The following is a 22173-nucleotide window of genomic DNA, read 5'->3' on the forward strand; positions in this document are numbered from 1 at the left end:
GCAAATTGCGGATATGTGCACGCACAGCAGAACGAGTGCGCGTGCAGGGGGCATCTGTGTGTGGTTTGTACTTGGTGTGTGTGCTTCAATATTTTTCGACTTTGACAACTTCTACAGTGACATCCTCAATCTCAATATTAGCAACTGGACTGGCGGCGCTCCTCCCAGCACTTGCAGGGGGCATGAAAATGCTGATAGTAGCCTCCTCTTCCCATACAGTGTTATGAAGGTCAGGCCTAGACATTGCAACCGTGGACTCACTTGGACTCTCCTTGGGGATTTGTGATATCTCTGAATACACATTTGTTTTTTTCTGTGCTATAACAAGCTTTTTTTTTCAATTTTATGAGAGGGAGGAGGGCTTCCATTTTCACGAGAAGCTTAACTACCAGTCGTGAACATAGGCCAAGGCCTTATCCTTTCCTTGACACTTCGTGTTGTGAATGGTATATTGCCAATTTTTTAAATTTTACGAGAGGGAGGAGGGCTTCCATCTTCATGAGAAGCTGAACTACCAGTCGTGAACATAGGCCAATTCCTTAGCCTTTCCTTGCCACTTCGTGTTGTGAATGGTATATTGCCAATTTTACGTTTCTTATCAGATAATTTTTTATTTTTTTTAGTTATGAATTTTTTACATGGCCTGAATGACAGTGGGCATCTGCCTTAGCAGACAACATTGATGGAATTGCATCATCAATGTCATGACTGGTGGCAATAGCAGCTTCAGCACTAGTACTAGGAACTGGAAGTGTTTCCTGATCTTTCACTATTTTTTCCTCCAAAGTTTTGTTCTCCATTTCACAAGACAGCACACAGAACAGTGCCCATTTATTTTCACAGCACCCCTGTATTTTAACAGCATACAGGACAAGGCCAGTGTACCTTTTTTCTAACAACACCCCTGTATTTTTACAGCATACAAGAAAGGGACACAGCACCCTGTATTTTCAAAGCACCCCTGTATTTTTACAGCATACAGGACAGGACCAGCACCCATGTATTTTAACAATACCCCTATATTTTTACAGCATACAGGACAGGACCAGCACCCCTGTATTTTCACAGCACCCATGTATTTTTACAGCATACAGGACAGAGCCAGTGTACCTTTATTTTCACAGCACCTATGTATTTTTATAGCAATCAGGACCAGCACCCCTGTATTTTCACAGCACTCTTGTATTTTTACAGCACACAATATAGGGACACAGCACCCCTGTATTTTCACAGCACCCCTGTATTATTTACAGCATACAGGAAAGGGCCAGCACCCCTGTATTTTAACAACACCCTTGTAATTTTACAGCACACAAGACAGGGCCAGTGTACCTTTATTTATACAACATCCCTGTATTTTTACAGCATACAGGACAAAGCCCCTGTACAGCACAGTGACAGGACAGCAACACCCATGTACAGAATCCCTAACAGCACAGGACACTACAGGAGAGCACCCCTAAAGAGCACACACTAACCCCCCCCCCCCAATGCCACCACCCACAGAGAGACAGAGGTCTGTCTCCCTCACTCTCCATTCTGAAGTGAAAATAGCTGCGTCAGCGGCTCCTTATATGAAATCCAAAACCTGCGAGAATCCAACAGCGGGATGATGATGTTTTGCCTTGGTCTGGGATCCGAGTCTGGCGGGAAGTCTAGAGTCGGACTTGGTTCCCGGCTCAGATCATGAAGTTAGGGGGGATTCGGATCTTTGAGATACGAACCCGCTCATCTCTAATAAGTAGGGGTAAGGACGTTAACCTCCTAGGAACATCCTCCCTTATACGTCACTTGTAACGCATTCATCAAAAGTCATTGTCAAGTTCAGAAACTTTGGCTAGGAATGTAACCAGTCCAGTGACACCTAGCTTCTTTTCTGCTGTTGTATCAAAGTGCCTGCAATTATACCACTAACACCCTCATTGTCAATTTCCTCCTCATTCAGAATCAGAGGTAGTCCTGTAGACCATGTCATAGGCATGACTGACTCCTCTCTTAACAGGGATTCCTCCAGAGGATCCTTGAGTGCTATGCCTACTGATGCTGCTGCGGCTGTTGTTGCTGCTGAGAGTTAATCTTCATCCCAGAATGGGAGCTGGAAGACCACTTGTGCTATTGTAACAAAGCAATTAACTGTTCAACAGTCCTTTGTGAGCAAAATGAAGTATGACAGCAGTCACCCAGTGGCAAAGTGGATTACTAAGGCCATAACAACTATGCTGGTGTTAGACGTGCGTCCAGTATCCGCCATTAGTGCAGTGGGATACAGACAGATGATGGACAAACTGTGTCCCCATTACCAAATCCCATCTAGAGTCCACTTTACTAGACAAGGAATTCTCAGACTGTACAGGTACATTACAAAGTGTCATTAGAGCCCTCAGAAATGCCATTGTACCCACTGTTCACTTAACCACGGACATGTGGACAAGTGGAACACGGCAAACTAAGGACTATATGACTGTGACAGCCCACTGGGTAGATGAATTGCCTTCTGCAGCAACAACAGCTGTAGCACCAGCATCATCACACAAACACTAACTCATTCCTAGGCAGGCTACGTTGTGTATCACCGGTTTCAGTAAGAGGCACACTGCTGAGAACCTCTTAGAGAAACTGAGGGATATCACTGCAAAATGGCTTACCCCACTTGGACTCTCCTGGGGATTTGTGATATCTGACAATGCCACCAATATTTTGAGAGCTTTACAACTTGTCGAATTCCAACACATCCCATGCTTTGGTCACACAATTAATTTGATGGTGCAGATTTTTTTTTTAAATGACAGGGGTGTGCAGGAGATGCTGTCGGTGGGCCAAAAAATTTGTGGCCATTTTTGACATTCAGCGGCTGCGTGACGAAGACTGGAGCACCAGAAAACACTCTTGAACTTGCCCTGCCATCACCTAAAGCACGAGGTAGTAACAAGGTGGAATGCTACTCTCTATATTCTTCAGAGGATGAAGGAGCAGCAAAAGGCCATTCAAGGTTATACATCCACCTACGATATAGGCAAAGAAGGGGGAATGCACCTGAGTTAAGCACAGTGGAGAATGATTTCCGTGTTGTGCAAAGTTCTCCAACCCTTTGAACTAGCAACACATGAAGTCAGTTCAGACACTGCCAGCATGAGTCAGGTCATTACCATCATCAGGCTTTTCCAAAAGCAAGAAAACAAGAAAAAGAGAGCGCAGACAGACTAAATGTGTATTAACACCAATTTATTCATAAAATATATATTATTATAATTTACAATCAATAAAAAAAGATTATAGAGCTGATGATAATTTACTCCAATAAAGAATCCACACTCCGCATATCTAATAGTCCCGTAATACTAGTGCACTAGTGGATGACACAATAGCCGGCATGACATTAAAATCTGAATGAAGTGATCCTCAGGTCTAATGATATAAATGGAAGTAATCGTATATCATTTGAAGAACAGTTCAAAACTGGATGTTGATCTATATACCACTGATCTACTTAATTGTTAATGGTACCGTTTCAAATGGAGATATTAATGGATTGCAGTTTAACTGCTCCGTCCGTCACTCTCTCACTGTGACCGCTGACCGGAGCGAATTTGCTTACCGCTTCCACAGGTGTCTCAGCGGCACTGTCATGAACCAGACGCTGTGTACTCCTCTCCACGGTCCGTCCTCCTGTGTTCCTGCTAGATTGGCAAAGCAGGATATTACAACCACAGGTGTCTTAGCAATGTAGATCAATAATGCTCTCCAAGGTCCGGGTATACTCGCCACGGTTCCCGTATGGCAATCGGGACCAATGCAGGTGGCTCCGGAGCTGATCGGACACTTCCAGCAAGATTTCAAAGTGAACAGTGGTACATGGGATTAGCGGATGTCTGGATCTCTAATGTCCTGACGCGTTTCTCGACCGACAACACTGGTCGTTTCCTCAGAGGGTTGGAAAATATTTTGAGAGCTTTACAACTTGTCGAATTCCAACACATCCCATGCTTTGGTCACACAATTAATTTGATGGTGCAGATTTTTTTTTTAAATGACAGGGGTGTGCAGGAGATGCTGTCGGTGGGCCAAAAAATTTGTGGCCATTTTTGACATTCAGCGGCTGCGTGACGAAGACTGGAGCACCAGAAAACACTCTTGAACTTGCCCTGCCATCACCTAAAGCACGAGGTAGTAACAAGGTGGAATGCTACTCTCTATATTCTTCAGAGGATGAAGGAGCAGCAAAAGGCCATTCAAGGTTATACATCCACCTACGATATAGGCAAAGAAGGGGGAATGCACCTGAGTTAAGCACAGTGGAGAATGATTTCCGTGTTGTGCAAAGTTCTCCAACCCTTTGAACTAGCAACACATGAAGTCAGTTCAGACACTGCCAGCATGAGTCAGGTCATTACCATCATCAGGCTTTTCCAAAAGCAGCTGTAGAAATTGAATGAGGAGCTAAAACAGAGCGATTCCACTTAGTATGTGGGACTTGTGGATGAAGCCCTTCATTCACTTTGCCATTATTCAAGGGTGGTCAATCTATTGAAATCAGAGCACTACATTTTGGCCAGCGTGCTCAATCCTAGGTTTAAAGCCTACATTGTATCGCTCTTTCCAGCAGACACAAGTCTGCAGAGGTGCAAAGACTATGCTGGCAAGAAAATTGTCAGCTCAAGTGGAACGTGACACCGCAACATCTCCTCCTTAATTTTCTCCGGCAACTGGGCTGCAAGGAAAAAACAAAATTTTCCTAAGAGACCGGCTCGCGGTGATACAGATCAGTCAGGAACAAGTTTTGACATCTGGTCTGGACTGAAGGAGCTACCTACTATTACTGACATGTCTAATGTCACTGCATATGATGCTGTCACTACTGAGAGAATGGTGGATGACTATTTCAGTGATAGCATTCAAATATGCAAGTCAGATAGTCCGTTTCAATACTGGCAGAAAAGAGAGGCAATTTGGAGACCCTTGCACAAATTGTCTTTGTTTTACTTAAGTTGGTGCTGTGTTGTGCTGCATCAGTTTAGTGGTGGTGTATTGTGCTTCATCAGTCCAGTCACAGTGATGGTGTCCTCTGCTGCCATATATCCAGTGCTGCTGTATAAATCCAGCCCATTGCAGTGGTGCTGTGTTGTCCTGCATCAGTCCAGTGGTGGTGTCCCTGTGCTGCTGTATATATCCAGTGGTACTGCCGTATATGTCCAGCGGTACTGCCATATAAATCAGGGATCCTGCCATATAATTCCAGTGATCATGCCATATACATGCACAGTGATCCTGCCGTATAATTCCAGTGATCCTGCCGTATAATTCCAGTGATCCTGCCATATAAATCCAGTGATCCTACCGTATAATTTCAGTGATCCTGCCGTATAATTCCAGTGGTACAGGCTTATAAATCCAGTGGTACGGGCTTATAAATCCAGTGATCCTGCCGTATAATTCTAGTGATCCTGCCTTATAATTCTAGTGATACTGCCGTATAATTCCAGTGATACTGCTGTATATGTCCAGTGGTACTGCCGTATAAATCCAGTGACACTGCCGTATAATTCCAGTGATACTGACGTATAAATCAGTGATCCTACCATATAATTCAGTGATCCTGCTGTATAATTCCAGTGGTAATGGCGTATAAATCCAGTCCAGTTATACTGCCATATATGTCCAGTGATCCTGCCATATAATTCTAGTGATCCTGCTGTATACTTCCAGTGGTACTGGCATATAAATCCAGTCCAGTGATACTGCCGTATATGTCCAGTGGTACTGCCATATAAGTCTAGTGGTACTGCCGTATAATTACAGTGATCCTGCCATATAATTCCAGTGGTACTGGCTTATAAATCCAGTGATCCTGCCTTATAATTCTAGTGATACTGCTGTATAATTCCAGTGATACTGCCGTATATGTCCAGTGGTACTGCCGTATAAATCCAGTGATACTGCCGTATAATTCCAGTGATACTGCCGTATATTTCTAGTGATACTGCTGAATATGTCCAGTGGTGCTGCCATATAATTCCAGTTATACTGCCGAATATATATATATATATATATATATATACCCTGTTACAAAGCGGATTACTGAGGCCAAAACAACTATGCTGGCGTTAGACGTTCATCCAGTATCTGCCATTAGTGCAGTGGGACTGCAGTGCCAGCCCTAGATGGGCCAGGTGTTTGTGCCGCACACTTGTGTCACTTAGCTTAGTCATACAGCTACCTCATTGCCCTCTTTTACTCCTTGGCATGATGTGCTGTTTGGGTACTATTTTTTTTAAGTACCATCCTATCTGATACTGCAGTGCCACTCCTAGATGGGCCAATTGTTAGTGTCATTTAGCTTAGTTATACAGCTACCTCATTGCACCTCTTTTTCATCTTTGCATGATATGCTGTATGGGGCCGTTTTTTTTTACATCTGCCCTCCTGTCTGACACTGCAGTGCCAATCCTAGATGGGCCAGTTGTTTGTGCCGCACACTTGTGTCGCTTAGCTTAGTCATACAGCCACCTTGGTACAATCTTTTTGCCTAAAAACAGTATTGTGAGGTGTGAAGTGTTCAGAATAGACTGGAAATGAGTGGAAATTAATGTTATTGAGGTTAATAATACTGTAGGATCAAAATTACCCCCAAATTCTGTGATTTTAGCCGTTTTTATGTTTTTTTCAAAAATCATCCCCTATCCAAAACCAAAATCAAAACACGAAAGAGTGGTTTAGGCAAAACCAATCCAAAACCAAAACACGAGTGGGGCATTAGAACCAAAACCAAAACACAAAACACGAAAAGAGCCCACCGCACATCTCTAGTAATTAGGTATTGCTGATATCTCAGGAAAGTTAAATCCCACAGTACATCAATGGTAACTAGTGCAGTGTTTTTTGTTTGTCTTTTTTAAACCCCAATACGATGAATCACTTGTGCAAGAAAGGTGGTGCAACTATTGGTGACTGTCTAGTGTTATCTTACTTGTTAGAATTAGAGATGTTCGTGTTTCGGGTTTTGGTTTTGGATCTGGATGATTTTTGGGGAAAAAACAACAGCTAAAATCACAGAATTTGGGGGTAATTTTGATCCTACGGTATTATTAACCTCAATAACATTCATTTCCACTCATTTTCAGTCTATTATGAACACCTCACAATATTGTTTTTAGGTCAAAAGGTTGCAACAAGGTCACTGGATGACTAGGCTAAGCGACACAAGTGGGTGGCATTAACACCTGCCCCATCTAGAAGTGGCACTGCAGTGTCAGATAGGATGGCACTTTTAAAAACTAGGCCCCAAAGAGCACATAATGCACACACACAAAAAAAAGAGGTACATCAAGGTCGCTGGATGACTAAGCTAAGCGACACAAGTGTGCGGCACAAACACCTGGCCCATCTAGGAATGGCACTGCAGTGGCAGATAGGATGGCAGTTTTAAAAACTAGGCCCCAAACCGCACATCGTGCAAAAAAGAAAAAGAGGTGCAATGAGGTAGCTGGATGACTAAGCTAAGCAACACAAGTGTGCGGCACAAACACCTGGCCCATATAGGAGTGGCACTGCAGTGGCAGACAGGATGGCAGTTTTAAAAACTAGGCCCCAAACAGCACATCATTCAAAAAAAATAAAGAAATAAGAGGTGCAAGATGGAATTGTCCTTGGGCCCTCCCAACCGACCTTATGTTGTATAAACAGGACATGCACACTTTAACAATCCAATCATTTCAGCGACAGGGTCTGCCATACGACTGTGGCTGAAATGATTGGTTTGTTTGGGCCCCCACATAAAAAGAAGCAACTAATCTCTCCTTTCACAAACTGGATCTACAGAGGCAAGATGTCGTCCTCATCCTCCAAATAATCACCCCTTTCAGTGAATAAATCCTCCTACTCACAGTATTAATTTGTCCTCACTGGAATCCACCATCACAGGTCCCTGTGTACTTTCTGGAGGCAATTGCTGGTAAAAGTCTTCCTGGAGGAATTTATAATTCATTTTGATGAACATCATCTTCTCCACATTTAGTGGAAGTAACCTCCTACGCCGATCGCTGACAAGGTTACCGGCTGCACTAAACATTCTTTCGGTGTACACACTGGAAGGGGGCAACTTAGGTAAAATAAAGCCAGTTTGTGCAAGGGCCTCCAAATTGCCTCTTTATCCTGCCAGTATACGTACGGACTGTCTGACGTGCCTACTTGGATGCTGTCACAGATATGATCCTCCATTATTCTTTTTAATGGTGACAGCATCATATGCATTGACAGTAGACATGTCAGTTATCGTTGGCAGGTCCTTCATTCTGGACCAGATGTCAACACTTGCTCATGACTGCCCTGCATCACCACCAGCGAGTGGGCTAGGAAATTGTATCCTTTTGCTTGCAGCCACAGTTGTGGGAGAAAATGAAGGAGGAGCTGTTGATGGGTCACGGTCCGATTGAGTTGACAATTTTATCACCTGCAGGACTTTGCACCTCTGCAGATTTGTGTCTGCCGGAAAAAGAGATACAACGTAGGCTTTAAACCTAGGACTGAGCATGGTGGCCAAAATGTAGTGCTCTGATTTCAACAGATTGACCACCCTTGAATCCTGGCAAAGTGAATGAAGGGTTCCATCCACAAGTTCCAAATACTTAGCAGAATTGCTCTGTCTTAGTTCCTCCTTCAATTTCTACAGCTGCTTCTGCAAAAGCCTGATGAGGGAAATGACCTGACTCAACCTGGCAGTGTCTGAACTGACTTCACGTGTGGCAAGTTCGAAGGGTTGGAGAACCTTGCACAACACGGAAATCATTCTCCACTGTGATTGAGTCATGTGCAATCCCCCTCCTTTGCCTAAATCGTAGGTGGATGTATAGCCATGAATGGCCTTTTGTTGCTTCTCCCGTCCTCTGAAGCATATAGAGTGTTGAATTCCACCTCGTTACCACCTCGTGCTTCAGGTGATGGCAGGGCAGGTTCTGGAGTGTTTGCTGGTGCTCCAGTCTTCTGCACGCAGTGGCAGAATGTCAAAAGTGCCCCGCAATTTTTCGGCCCACCGACAGCATCTCCTGCACGTCCCTGTCATTTTTCAAAAAAATTCTGCACCACCAAATTAATTTTATGTGCAAAACATGGGACGTGCTGGAAATTGCTCAAATATAACGCACGCACAATATTGGTGGCTTTGTCTAATATTACAAATCCCCAGGACAATCTAAGTGGGGTAAGCCATTGTGCAATGTTGTCCCTCAGTTTCCATAATAGGTTGTCAGTGGTGTGCTTCTTACGGAAACCGGTGATACACAGCGTAGCCTGCTTAGGAACAAGCTGGTGTTTGTGTGATGCTGTTACTGGTTCCGCTGCTGTTGTTGCTGCAGGAGGCAATACATCTATCCAGTGGACTGTCACAGTCATGTAGTCCTTAGTTTGCCCTGCTCCACTTGTCCACATGTCCATGGTTAAGTGGACACTGGATACAACCGCATTGTTCAGGACACTGAGGACACTTTTCTTAATTTTCCTGTACAGTCCGGGAATCGCTTTCCTAGTAAAGTGGAATCTAGATGGGATTTGGTACCTTGGACACACTACCTACATCAATTGTTGAAATCCCACTGCACTAATGACGGATACCGGATGCACGTCTAAAACCAACATAGCTATCAATGCCTCAGTTATCCACTTTGCAACAGGATGACTGCTGTCATATGTAATCTTCTTCGCAAAGGACTGTTGGACAGCCAATTGCTTAGTTGAAGTAGTACAAGTGGTCTTCTGACTTCCCCTCTAGGATGACGATCGACACACAGCAGCAACAACAGCAGCGGCAGCAACAGCAATAGGCGTATCACTCAAGGATCCTCAGGAGGAATCCCGGTTAGGAGAGGACTCGTCAGTCATGCCAGTGACATGGCCTGCAGGACTACTGATGTCCCTGACTGAGGAGGAAATTAACGTTGAGGGAGTTGGTGGCGTGGCTTGCAGGAGCTTGGGTACAAGAGGAAGAAGGGATTTAGGTGTCAGTGGGCTGCTTATGCTCTTACCCAAAGTTTCTGAACTTGACAATGACTTCTGATGAATGCGCTGCAGGTGACGTATAAGGGAGGATGTTCCTTGGTGGTTAACGTCCTTACCCCTACTTACTACCCCTACATACTGTTGTCCCGATTTGTGGAGAAATAATTCCACACCGAAGAGTTGGCTTTTTCTATATTTTGCCCAGGCATGACAATGGGCTTATTCATCCCACGGACAACAACTGTCTTCCCCAGTGCCTGATTTAAACAAACCACATCACCATCAGAATCCTCCTCGTTAACTTCCTCCTCAGCGCCAGCAACATCCATATCCTCATCCTGGTGACATCTTCAACAGTGACATCTTCAATTTGAATATCAGAAACTGGATTGTGGGTGCTCCGTCCAGCACTTGCAGAGGGCGTGCAAATAGTGGAAGGAGACATCTTTTCCCGTAGAATGTCGGGTCAGGCATCGCAACCGCCGACACACTCTTGGACTCTCCTTGGAGATTTGTGATACCATCCTAGAATGCACAGTTTTTTGCTGTGCTTTTGTCAGTTTAACTCTTTTCATTTTTCAAGTGGGCGGATGAGGGCTTCCATCCTCTTGTGAAGCTTAACCACTAGTCATGAACATAGGCCAGGGCCTTAGCCGTTCTTTACCACTCCATGTCATAAATGGCATAATGGCAAGTTTACATTTCTCCTCAGAAAATTTAAATAATTTTTTTTAGGTTATTTTACTGAATTTTGGCTTTTTGGGTTTTACATACCCTCTACTGTAACATTGGGAATCGGCCTTGGCAGGCGACATTGATGGCATTTCATTGTCTATGTCATGACTAGTGGAAGAAGCTTAAGCACTAGGAGGAAGTGTGTCTTGATCTTTCCCTATTTTATCCTCCAAATTTTTGTTATCCATTTTTTTTCTGGAGTTATATTACAATATGCGGCACAGGAGAGCGTACCCCTACACCCCACAGGGCACACCCTGTAAAATGATTTGGATTAAATATTAATAACCCCTTTATTTGGAGTCAATAATACAGCACAGGACAGCACCACTGAACTTATACAGCAGTACTGTTGGACTTATACGGTAGTACCACTGGACTTATATGGCATTACCCCTGGACTTATACAGCAGTACCGCTGGACTTATATGACAGCACCGCTGGACTGAACTTATATGGCAGCACCACTAGACTGGATTTATAAGGCAGCACCACCAGACTGGACTTATACAGCAGCACCACTGGACTTATGGCAGCACAGAACACCACCACTGGAGTGACTGGACTGATGCAGTACAAGACAGCACCACTGGACTGGACTTATACAGCACCACTGGACTTTATGTCAGTACCACTGGAGTTATACACCAGTATCCCTGGACTTATACGGCAGTACCACTGGACTTATATGGCAGTACCACTGAACTTATACAGCAGCACCACTGGACTGGACTTATACGGCAGCACCACTGGACTGGACTTATACAGCAGCACCAATGGACTTATGGCACCACAGTACACCACCACTGGAGTGACTGGACTGATGTAGCACAAGGCAGCACCACTACACTGGATTTATACAGCACCACTGGACTTATATGGCAGTACCGCTGGACTTATACGGTAGAACCACTGGACTGGACTTATACGGCACTACTGCTGGACTTCTGCGGCAGTACCGCTGGACTTATATGGCAGCATTACTGGACTGGACTTATATGGTAGCACCACTGGACTGGACTTATGTGGCAGTACCGCTGGACATATATGGCTGTACTGCTGGACTTACACGGCAGCACTACTGGACTGGACTTATTTGGCAGTACCATTGGACTTATACGGCAGCACCACTGGACTGAACTTATACAGCAGCACCACTGGACTGGACTTATACGGCAGCACAACTGGACTTATGGCACCACAGGATACCACCACTGGAGTGACTGGACTGATTTAGACTGGACTTATGGCAGCACAGGACACCACCACTGGACTTATGGCAACACAGGACACCACTGAACTGATGCAGCACAGGACAGCCCCACTGGACTGGACGTATACAGCAGCAATGGACTTATATGGCAGTTCCGCTGGACTTATACGGCAGCACCACTGGACTGGACTTATACGGCAGTACCGCTGGACTTATATGGCAGTATCGCTGGACTTATATGGCAGCACCACTGGACTGGACTTATATGGCAGCACCACTGGACTTTAACTTATACGGCAGTACTGCTGGACTTATACAGCAGTACCGCTGGACTTATACAGCAGCACCTCTGGACTGGACTTATACAGCAGTACCGCTGGGCTTATATGGCAGCACCACAGGACTGAACTTATACGGCAGCACCACTGGACTGGACTTATACAACAGCACCACCACTGGACTTTTGGCAGCACAGAACACCCCCACCGGACATATGGCAGCACAGGAAACCACCGCTGGACTTATGGCAGCACAGGAAACCACCACTGGACTGGACTTATACAGCAGCACTGTACTTATGGCATCACAGGACATCACCACTGGACTGATGCAGCACAAGACACCACCACTGGACTGATGCAGCACAAGACAGCACTGGAATGATGCCACAGAGCAGGTCACCATCCCATGTGCCATGCCACTTTCCCGCACAGATACCGAGGGGACACATCCTCTTACTACACTCTCCAGGACTGGAGTGAAAATGGCGGTGATGATGACATTTTGCCTCATTCTGGTTTCCAAGACTGGTGGGAAAACCCGAGCCGGGCTCCGATCCGGACTCGGAGTAAGAAGTTCGGGGGGGTTCGGTTCTCAGGGAATCGAACCCGCTCATCACTAGTTAGAATGTAAATGAATTACACTGAAGATATGTACAAGAAATATAGTCCAAGAAGTCTAAATATTAGGGTATCAAACTATTAATATAAGTCACATTTAAATCACAAAAAATGAATTTAAGTCACATATAAGAAAATGTAGCGGTGTCATTAGCACAGTATTGCCTTCCATTGACAGAGGGTTGTGAAGCCATAGTGGGCAGGTGGGATACATTTATCATGCCTTTCGCATTTAAGACACTAAAATAAGTGTAAAGGAAGCTACAATTTACATCTACTTATGGGTCTTGGAATGCAAGACCAGAAGTAGAGCTAGTGTCGGACTGGGGCATGCAGGGCCCACCGGGGGAATGCAGTAGTAGGAGCCCATGTTAGGGGTGTGGCCAGTCTGCAGAGGGGGTGTGGCCTGCCACCTCATTGGTTTGACTAACCATTAGAGAGTGCAACGTCTGGGCCCCTTCATAAATATATACAGTAATTCAGCTGCTGCATGCATGATAATGTACCAGATTAATAGCAACAATGCACTGTAGAAAATACACCATAGTCCAGTATAAGGTAATATACTGTAGGTGTTCCAATGTGTTTCATCCTGTAAGAACTTTTTCAAGGCTTAAGCTACTTTTCTGTTCTTCAAAAAATGTATATCCCTTTTTCCCTAAGAATTCCACACACATACATTGATCACATCTGACATATTTGTGATATATACTACTCATAACACATACAACAATGGATTGTTAAATGCAGGTCTGAATTAAGCCTTGTGGGGGCCTGGGGTACATAGGCCCTGGTGGAGGGGGAGGGTGTACTGCATATTAAATTGTGCATACCTCTCAACATGACCCATTCTGGGAGGGGCAAAATGCTCTCTACCTGAGCTTCCCATTTAATACATGATTGGCATCGCATGTGTCGAACTATTTTATTGATAAAAAAGGTATTTCAACAAAAATGATTACAATCATAAATTAAGAGGGAAGTAAAGGTAAAGAGCATTTTGTCCCTCTTGGAATGGGTCAAGGGTAGGTATGGATTGTGTATTTTAAATATAATGGTGTATATTAGATTTAAACTAATAGATTAATAAGGCCTGGGTACTGTTTATATCTCCACCTAATAGAGAAACAACTACGTTATAATGTTTTCCTGTTGTGGAACAAAGACAATTTTAGCTTAAAATACACATATAAACATAAAATCTATAATTTATCTTGCAAAAATGCAATAGCAGCAACTTTTGTACTACTAACACACTGGGACAGGACTCAGGAGGATGCTCTGTGTGTGTGTGTCTCTCTCTAGACATGAAAGCTCTCATTAGATTCCAGGTTACACAGGACCCTGACACTCAGGTGGAAGGAGGATAAACTGGGATCCCTGCGTCACTCACAGCTCTCTCTCCTCTGCTATCTCTCCTCTGGTCAGGAAGCCCTGTCAGTATTACATGAAACCTGAGACTCCTTTGTCTCTGCTTGGAATGCATTCAGTCCTGCTGACATTCTGACGGCCTGGTTCTGATGTGGCACAAGAGGGAGAGCTAGTGATGTCAGTGTGCCCTGGCTAGGGGAACCCTTGACAGGGGAGGTACAGTTTGTCCTGCATTCCCTCTCTTAATCTGGCTATAGTTAAATGACAATAACAGTCATGGAGTTTGCCATTCATACTTCACCCTTACTGTTTATTGATTTTAGGCAAAACTCACCTTCATTGTACTTACAGTAATGGTTTATGTACAATCTGTTTACCTCCATATTATACTTGTCCCTCTGCCCTGGATAATTGCCATAAACAGTGAGAACCTGATACTGAGTCGCACCTATCTAGGAAGTGACTTTTTTATGTGGTTAGGTGTCTTATACCATATGATTCAAAAATGGTAAGTGAATGAGAACACACAGGTACCCGTACTCTAGAGAGTGTTTGCTCCTCCAATGAGTCAAGGTGAGATTCTTGTCCTTTTTCCACTGTTCTAAATATGCCTGATCTCTGCACTTTGTAGGAAGTGATTGCAATGTGCTCCTTTCTGCAAAGAACTGATGAAGCTGTGATTGCTGACAGAAGTATTATTACTCTCCAGCTCATATCTGACTCATGCTTTCAGTCACCACAATGCAAAGGCTACTAAGTAAGGCCAGGCATGAGTGCATGTGATTGCTCTCACCCTGCAAGCTTCTTGGAATCAGTTTTTGCAGAGTACGGTTGGTAAATGGAGGCACCTTCATAGTGGCACAAAGGGATGCTCCTGGATGTTCAAAGTACATGACACACTGTGGACATACAAATGAACATCTGACTGAAGAATGAAACCCAAGGTTGCACTGCACTGCCCATCTTAAATTAAAACCACAGTTTCATTCCTGATTCAGTGAGCTCCTATGGCTAGATTTCCTCCCAATAATCTTCCAGCTTTGTGTTGGAATACTGTTAGAGTACTGTTAGGGTGGGCACACACCGCAATGATGTCGGTACGCCCAATTGCACGCTCCCGCGGGTCGCATGTGGCATCTTCTGGTTGGCTGTGCTACACAGCAAACCATAAACATATTGTGTATGCTGACATGCGACCAAGTGCAGCATGGCATTGTAGTTCGCGATGTCGTTCCCTGCATCGAGCAAGTGTGTATGCACAGCATGATGCAGGGTCCCGGTGCACGTCAGATTGGCTGGAAACACATTGCTCTGATGTGTACCCGGCCATAGGCCCTGATTCAGTACCAGTTGTATTTTTATAAGCATAGCATTCATGCGTAGACTTTCACAGTGAGATCGCATCCTGGGGGTAATTCCGAGTTGATCGCAGCATCAAATTTGTTAGCAGTTGGGCAAAACCATGTGCACTGCAGGGGAGGCAGATATAACATGTGCAGAGAGAGTTAGATTTGGGTGTGGTGTGTTCAATCTGCAATCTAATTTGCAGTGTAAAAATAAAGCAGCCAGTATTTACCCTGCACAGAAACAAAATAACCCACCCAAATCTAACTCTCTCTGCACATGTTATATCTGCCTTCCCTGCAGTGCACATGGTTTTACCCAACTGCTAACAAATTTGATGCTGCGATCAACTCGGAATTACCCCCCTGTCCGGACTGTTTTAGGGGCCGCAGCGTGTTATTTATGTGGCAACATTTTGCATGAAAATCAGGGAAAGGGCTTAATAAATAGACCCATAGATTACATATTTTCCAAGTATCTAACACTCATTAACAATACATGTAGCATTTTTAATAAAAAAAAGAAAAAAAAAGAAATGCTGACATTAAGCCCACAATAATACTTTACATGTACAACACTATAGTCTGTCACACGCAAGCACAATAAAGCTACTGGCAAATACAAGCAGCTAGCAGCATATTACTGGAACATTGGGGCTAATTCAGACCTGCTCGCTGCTGTGCGTTTTCACACAGCGGGCGATCAGGTCTGAACTGATCATGCGCCGGCACCGCAGTGCACTGGCGGTGCCCAGCGATAGCCTCTTTCTGATTGACAGTCAGAGGCGTTCGCTGGGCAGGAGGGCGCGGTCCAGGCAATGCAGGAGTGCCCGGTCCATGCGGGGGGCAGTCCGCGGTGGCAGCGTGACGTCACACGCAGCTGCTGTGACCTGGAGAGTGACGGGTAGCTCCCTGACAGCGTGCAGGAGCTGGCCTGGTAGGGAGCTACTCTTCAGGTACAAAAGCATTGCCGCCGTGCAATGGGGGGAGGGCCAGACACGCGGGGCCCGCATGTCAGGGTGACTATTCATAGCCGTGCAAAATTTTGCACGGCTACGATCAGGTCTGAATTAGGCCCATTATTACAGCTTTGTGCGACAACAGCCTGTCTGAAATCAGTAGTGGATCTTGCCACGGGCAAGCAGGACTTTTGCCCGGGGTGCCGCCTTCCGGAGGGCACGGCGCCATCTGGAAGGCACCGCACCATGGCAAGATTTGCTACTGCTGTGCCCAGTGTCGGACTGGGGCATGAAGGGCCCACCGGGGGAATTCAGTTATAGGGGCCCATACTTAGGGGTGTGGCCAGCCTACAAAGGGTGTGTGGCCAGCCTCCACAGAGGCTTGAATTACACAATAGACTTGTGCATCGTAATGCAACATATCTACCATGTATAATACAAGTGCACAGTCTGGAACCTGATCCCGAGAGGAAGGAGTGGGCCCTCAGGCAGTGGGGCCTACCGGTGGTTTCCCTGGTACCCCTGTGGGCCAGTCCGACCCTGGCTGTGCCCCCCGCTGCCCGCTGTGTCCCCCGCCTGTGTCCCCCTGTGAAGGGAACTAGACGCTACGTGTCTAGTTTCCCTTCGTGGAGAGGACCTTTGCTGTGCGGTGCGCGATGACGTCATCGTGCACCGCTCAGCATTTCAGCGGCGCTACTCCTCTGTACAGGGGGTGTAACTGACCACGCCCCCTGTATGAAGCCATGCCCATATTTCCCGCCCGGGGCGCAAGAAGGGATAGAACCGGCCCTGCCTGAAATGTGAGCAAACCCATCTAGATGAAGGTTTACAAAGAACATCAAAGGACATAGTGGCACACAGGGTTGACTGGCATTTATTAAAATGGAAATATAATATTAAGGGGGCATCTGTTAAACACAGCAAACCTGTCAATTGGAAACCTATCAAAATTCAAATATCATTACATTTTGCATTAGTATAAATTCTATTTACTATATATAATCTCAATTTTTGTAAACAGACTGACTCAACGTTTATTATTCATTTACTGCAATGTAAATTCCATCCCCGAATAGTTTTTGCTGTACAATATACAGTAACTTGCCTTTTGGTAAATGTACCCAGTGGCACTGTACAAACTACTGCTGAATTTTTGTATAATCAGGTTGTTTAGCCCTCCCAGTTACTGGCACAGACTTGTGTACTTCCAGGGCTGCAGGTTTGTGTAGTATATACACCTACTTTGTGTGCCGTGTGGAGACTACAAAGTTTATATATAAATAATACATATCCTCCAACATTGGAGGTCAGTGGATCTGGACCCTTGGCGCACTTGGCGCCCCCGCGGCTACCAAGGGGGTAGAGCCTTGGGGAACAGGGATGGAGCTTCATGGCACCCTCATCCCGTCACTGTGGGGGTGTAACCATCACTCTCCGAGATGCTGAGCACGCTCCCAGGCTCTCCCTGCATTTTGCACAACGTCTATTCACTCGCTGCTTACCCGCTGCTCTGCTATGCAGATAGGTGGTGAGCAGCAGTGTGTTCCCTCCAACTGCCCCACCACCCTCACCACCATGGGTGGGACAGCGGAACAGTCCTAGGAAAATGGGACTGTCCTGCTGAATGTGGGACAGTTGGGAGTTGTGATAATATACAACTATTTTGGAAAAGTGCAAAGCTGGAGCCACTCTAACCTGGCTCTTGGTTTGCCCTGCTGTAGACTGCCTCTGTCTTTCCTCCTTCTCTGCTTCTATCTATCCTGTCTTTGCCCCCCTCTCTCCCCCCCCCCCTTCTCCTCTCTCTGCTTCTATCTATCCTGTCTTTGCCCCCCCCTCTCTCCCCCCCTTCTCCTCTCTCTGCTTCTATCTCTCATCTTTGTCCCCTATCTCTGACTCATCTCTGTGCCTCTCATCTCTCTCCTCTCTCTGCCCCCTCTCTCTGTGCTTTTCGCTCTCGCTCTCTCTCTCCTCTCCACCCCCTCTCTCCTCTGTGCCTCCTTCTCTGCCCCCCCTCTCTCCTCTCTCTGCCCCCTCTCTCTCCTCTATGTGTCTCTTTTTCTCTCTCCTCTCTCTGCTTCTGTCTCTTGTCTTTTGCCCGTATTTGTGCCTCTCTCACATTTCTCTCTCCTCTCTCCTGTCTCTGCCCCCTCTCCCTTCTCTCCACCCCTCTCTTCTCTGTGCCTCTCTCTCCTCTCTCCCCCCACTACCCCCCCCAGTCTCCCCTCTCTGCTTCTGTCTCTCATCTTTGCCCCCTCTCTCTGTATCCTTTCTGTGACTCTCCCTCCTCTCTCTGCCCTCCTATCTCTCTGCGACTCGCTCTCTCCTATCCACCCCATATGTCCTCTGTGCCTCTCTCTCTCTCTGCCCCCTTCTGTTTCTCCTCTGTGTGCCTCTCTTTCTCTCTCATCTTTCTCTCCTCTCTCTCTGCCCCCCCCCCCTCTCCTTCTCTGTCTCTTCTTAAACATCTATGACCAGCGCCCGTCTCGCTACTTGCACCTGTCCTCGGTCTCTCCCTTTGTTGATGGCCCACTTTGAGTCCCTTCTCTCTCTTCAACACAAGCCTCTCACTTTCACCGCTACTTAGGGATGATTCTGCTCATCTTCAGCCTCTGCTACCAGCAGCAGATAGCTGCTGCTGGTGGTGGAAGCTGGAGATGAGCAGAATCGGTGCCCACATTGCCTAAGAAGAGGTTCCGGAGTCTGCCCCCACTGCTGCCTCTGACTCATGGATGTGCGAGAGAAGGAGACACAAACACAGTATACACAGCCAGGGGATGATGATGACTGGATATATTGCTATGGATTGTTTGAGGAAGGGGGGCCCAATCCGGTGTCTTGCTTAGGGCTCCATGACATCTAAATCCAGCTCTGCCGAGTGGGGCTATTTGGCATGACTGAAGCCACAGTGTATGAGTATACAGTATCAGTGTCGGACTGGGGCATGTAGGGCCCACGGAGGGAATGCAGTGGTAAGGGGCCTATGTTTAGGGGTGTGGTCAGTCTGCAGAGGGGGTGTGGCCAGCCACCTCATTGGTTTGACTAACCATTAGAGAGTGCAACGTCTGGGCCCCTTCATAAATATACACAGTAAATTCAGCTGCTGAATGCATGATAATGTACCAGATTAATAACAGATTAATAACAGATTAATAACAGCACTGTAGAAAATACACCATAGCCCAGTATAAGGTAACATATGTATAATTAAAGAGCACAGTCTGGAACCTGATCCTTAGAGCAGGAGGTGGGGCCCCCCAGGCAGAGGGGCCCACCAGTGGTTTCCCCTGTACCCCTGTGGGCCAGTCCAAGCCTGTACAGTATATCTGTATATAAGATTGGAGCTTGTATACTGAACATAACATTAATTAAAGCACTAAGTGAAATACCTGTGTATTACCACATGTTGTCCTGTCTGTGTCATCACAAGCCTTGTCTAGGGCAGCCAGCTCTGTTAGAAGCCGCTGAACATATGATATGATAATGATTGTAGTTATATATATGTCTGTCAGTTTTGCTAATACTGTATATAAGAACTATACTGTACATACATAACAGTAACCCATTGTACTCACAGATCAGGCTCCCCTCTCTCTGCACGGTGTATCTGCAGTCTTATCTGCTCTTATGTGTAGCTCTGCTGCTCAGTTCCCTTTTTTCATTTCCAAAAACATATTACAACATCTGCTGCATCCTTTCTCCAGTAGCGGAGGCTTTCTTGTCTCACTTGCATGTTAGACTCATTATATACAGTTATTATTATTATTATTATTATTATTATTATTAACATTTTCTTATACAAGTTGAGTATCCCTTATCCAAAATGCTTGGGACCAGAAGTATTTTGGATATGGGATTTTTCCGTATTTTGGAATAATTGCATACCATAATGAGAAATCATGGTGATGGGACCTAAGTCTGAGTACAGAATGCATTTATGTTACCTATACACCTTATACACACAGCATGAAGGTCATTTTAGCCAATATTTTTAATAACTTTGTGCATTAAACAAAGTGTGTCTACATTCACACAATTCATTTATGTTTCATATACACCTTATACACACAGCCTGAAGGTCATTTAATATAATATTTTTAATAACTTTGTGGATTAAACAAAGTTTGTATACATTGAGCCATCAGAAAACAAAGGTTTCACTATTTCACTCTCACTCAAAAAAGTCCGTATTTCGAAATATTCCGTATTTCGGAATATTTGGATATGGGATACTCAACCTGTATAGTGCAGCACATTCCATTGTGCTTTATAACTGGACACAATTAGAAGACAAAACCAGGTAAAAACAAACAGTCATAGAGGTAGGAGGGCCCTACTCGCAAGCATACAATCTTATATACAGTTAATAATTTGTGAAGAACAAATAGTAGACAGGAATCAGTTTTTGTCTGGGTGCACTCATTCCCACTCACAAAGAATAATGTATAATATTTATAAAATCTTTTCCTTTATTTCTATATCATTTTGAAACATTAAAGAATACCAATACCCAAATGGAATGAGTTTCTTTTATTTGTTATCCAACATGTTGTATCATTATGACCTATGTTCAAGGTCATACAAAGCGAAGTATATAAAATTGCTAAAGATAGAAAAAGTGTGATGAGAAAAAGTTATGACAAAAATTTGTGTGAACAAATAATAAAAAGATATTAAAAACAAGGCCGTGTGTCATCTTTAATTTTGTGCTGTCTGTCTGTGATATTATGAGTCACTTGTTATTTGCTTAAACTTATCTATTTTCTGTGCTATTATAAAACATGCTTCTATAATACAATATTCATTCAATTGAAGGCCTGTTGTGATCTTTTTAAGATCACTGTATTTTACTACACCATCCATTACATTTTTAATGCAGAAGTCTCCTGTTTAGATCATCTTGTATGAGTTACATTTAAATCGATTGTCTCTGAGAGTTAATACCTTCTTCAGGTTTTCTGTAGTAATTGAATTATTTACATGTATATAATTATTGAGCTCTGTTGCCAAAAATCCAGCTAGTGATACATGTCTCTTCTCATGTTCTCAAAGGATTAGTATTGTAGATACATTTGTTTCCTTTTATACATTGCAGATTAACTTCCTGTCAATATTACACTTGCATCACTTTATAACTGGGGGTGTTAGTGCTTGACTGGCAGATTCACACTGTACTGTAGTCCAATTTTAAGCTATCCTTTACTATAATTAGATTTTTGCTGGCAGCACAGTTTTAGAACTTCAAATCGTCTCATACACTGGCCAACACCATAAGATGGAACATAAATCAGAAGTGGCTTCTTATATATTTATTGCCAGGTGCGTTAACTAAGCACTATAAATGAGACAATGGTTTGGTATATCATTATAGTCCCTTTTGTTCTGTTGGGGTGAGATCATATTATATTCAATTGTACTGTCTAAACACCCTCATATCAGCAACAGTACTTGTGTGTACTGGTTTTATTTTTCAACATGCATGCTGTTATATAGAAATCGTCCCTTCAGCAATATGAGCCCTTGTGTTTGTGATACAATCGATGCAATTATGATCTGTGCTCCTCATTCAATTACACCACAACATGCTCAAATAGTTAGCAATGCGTACATATATACATTTAATATTAAAGGTCACTCTTGATCATTCCCCTGACAGTGCATATTAGTAT

At 44.6% G+C, this 22173-nt stretch overlaps 1 protein-coding gene across 2 annotated transcripts in view; it reads right to left on the minus strand.

The window, feature by feature from the left end:
• Positions 1-20136, minus strand: part of LOC134965923 (sialic acid-binding Ig-like lectin 13) — a 208531-nt gene extending 188395 nt beyond the window's left edge. For both annotated transcript variants that reach the window (XM_063942327.1, XM_063942325.1), the window contains exon 1: positions 20080-20136. The gene's annotated coding sequence lies outside the window, so the exon portion shown is untranslated. The remainder of the gene's footprint in view (positions 1-20079) is intronic.
• Between the last annotated feature and the right edge of the window lie 2037 nt (positions 20137-22173).

Source organism: Pseudophryne corroboree, chromosome 10, assembly GCF_028390025.1.
Source record: "Pseudophryne corroboree isolate aPseCor3 chromosome 10, aPseCor3.hap2, whole genome shotgun sequence".
Lineage (NCBI taxonomy): Eukaryota > Metazoa > Chordata > Amphibia > Anura > Myobatrachidae > Pseudophryne > Pseudophryne corroboree.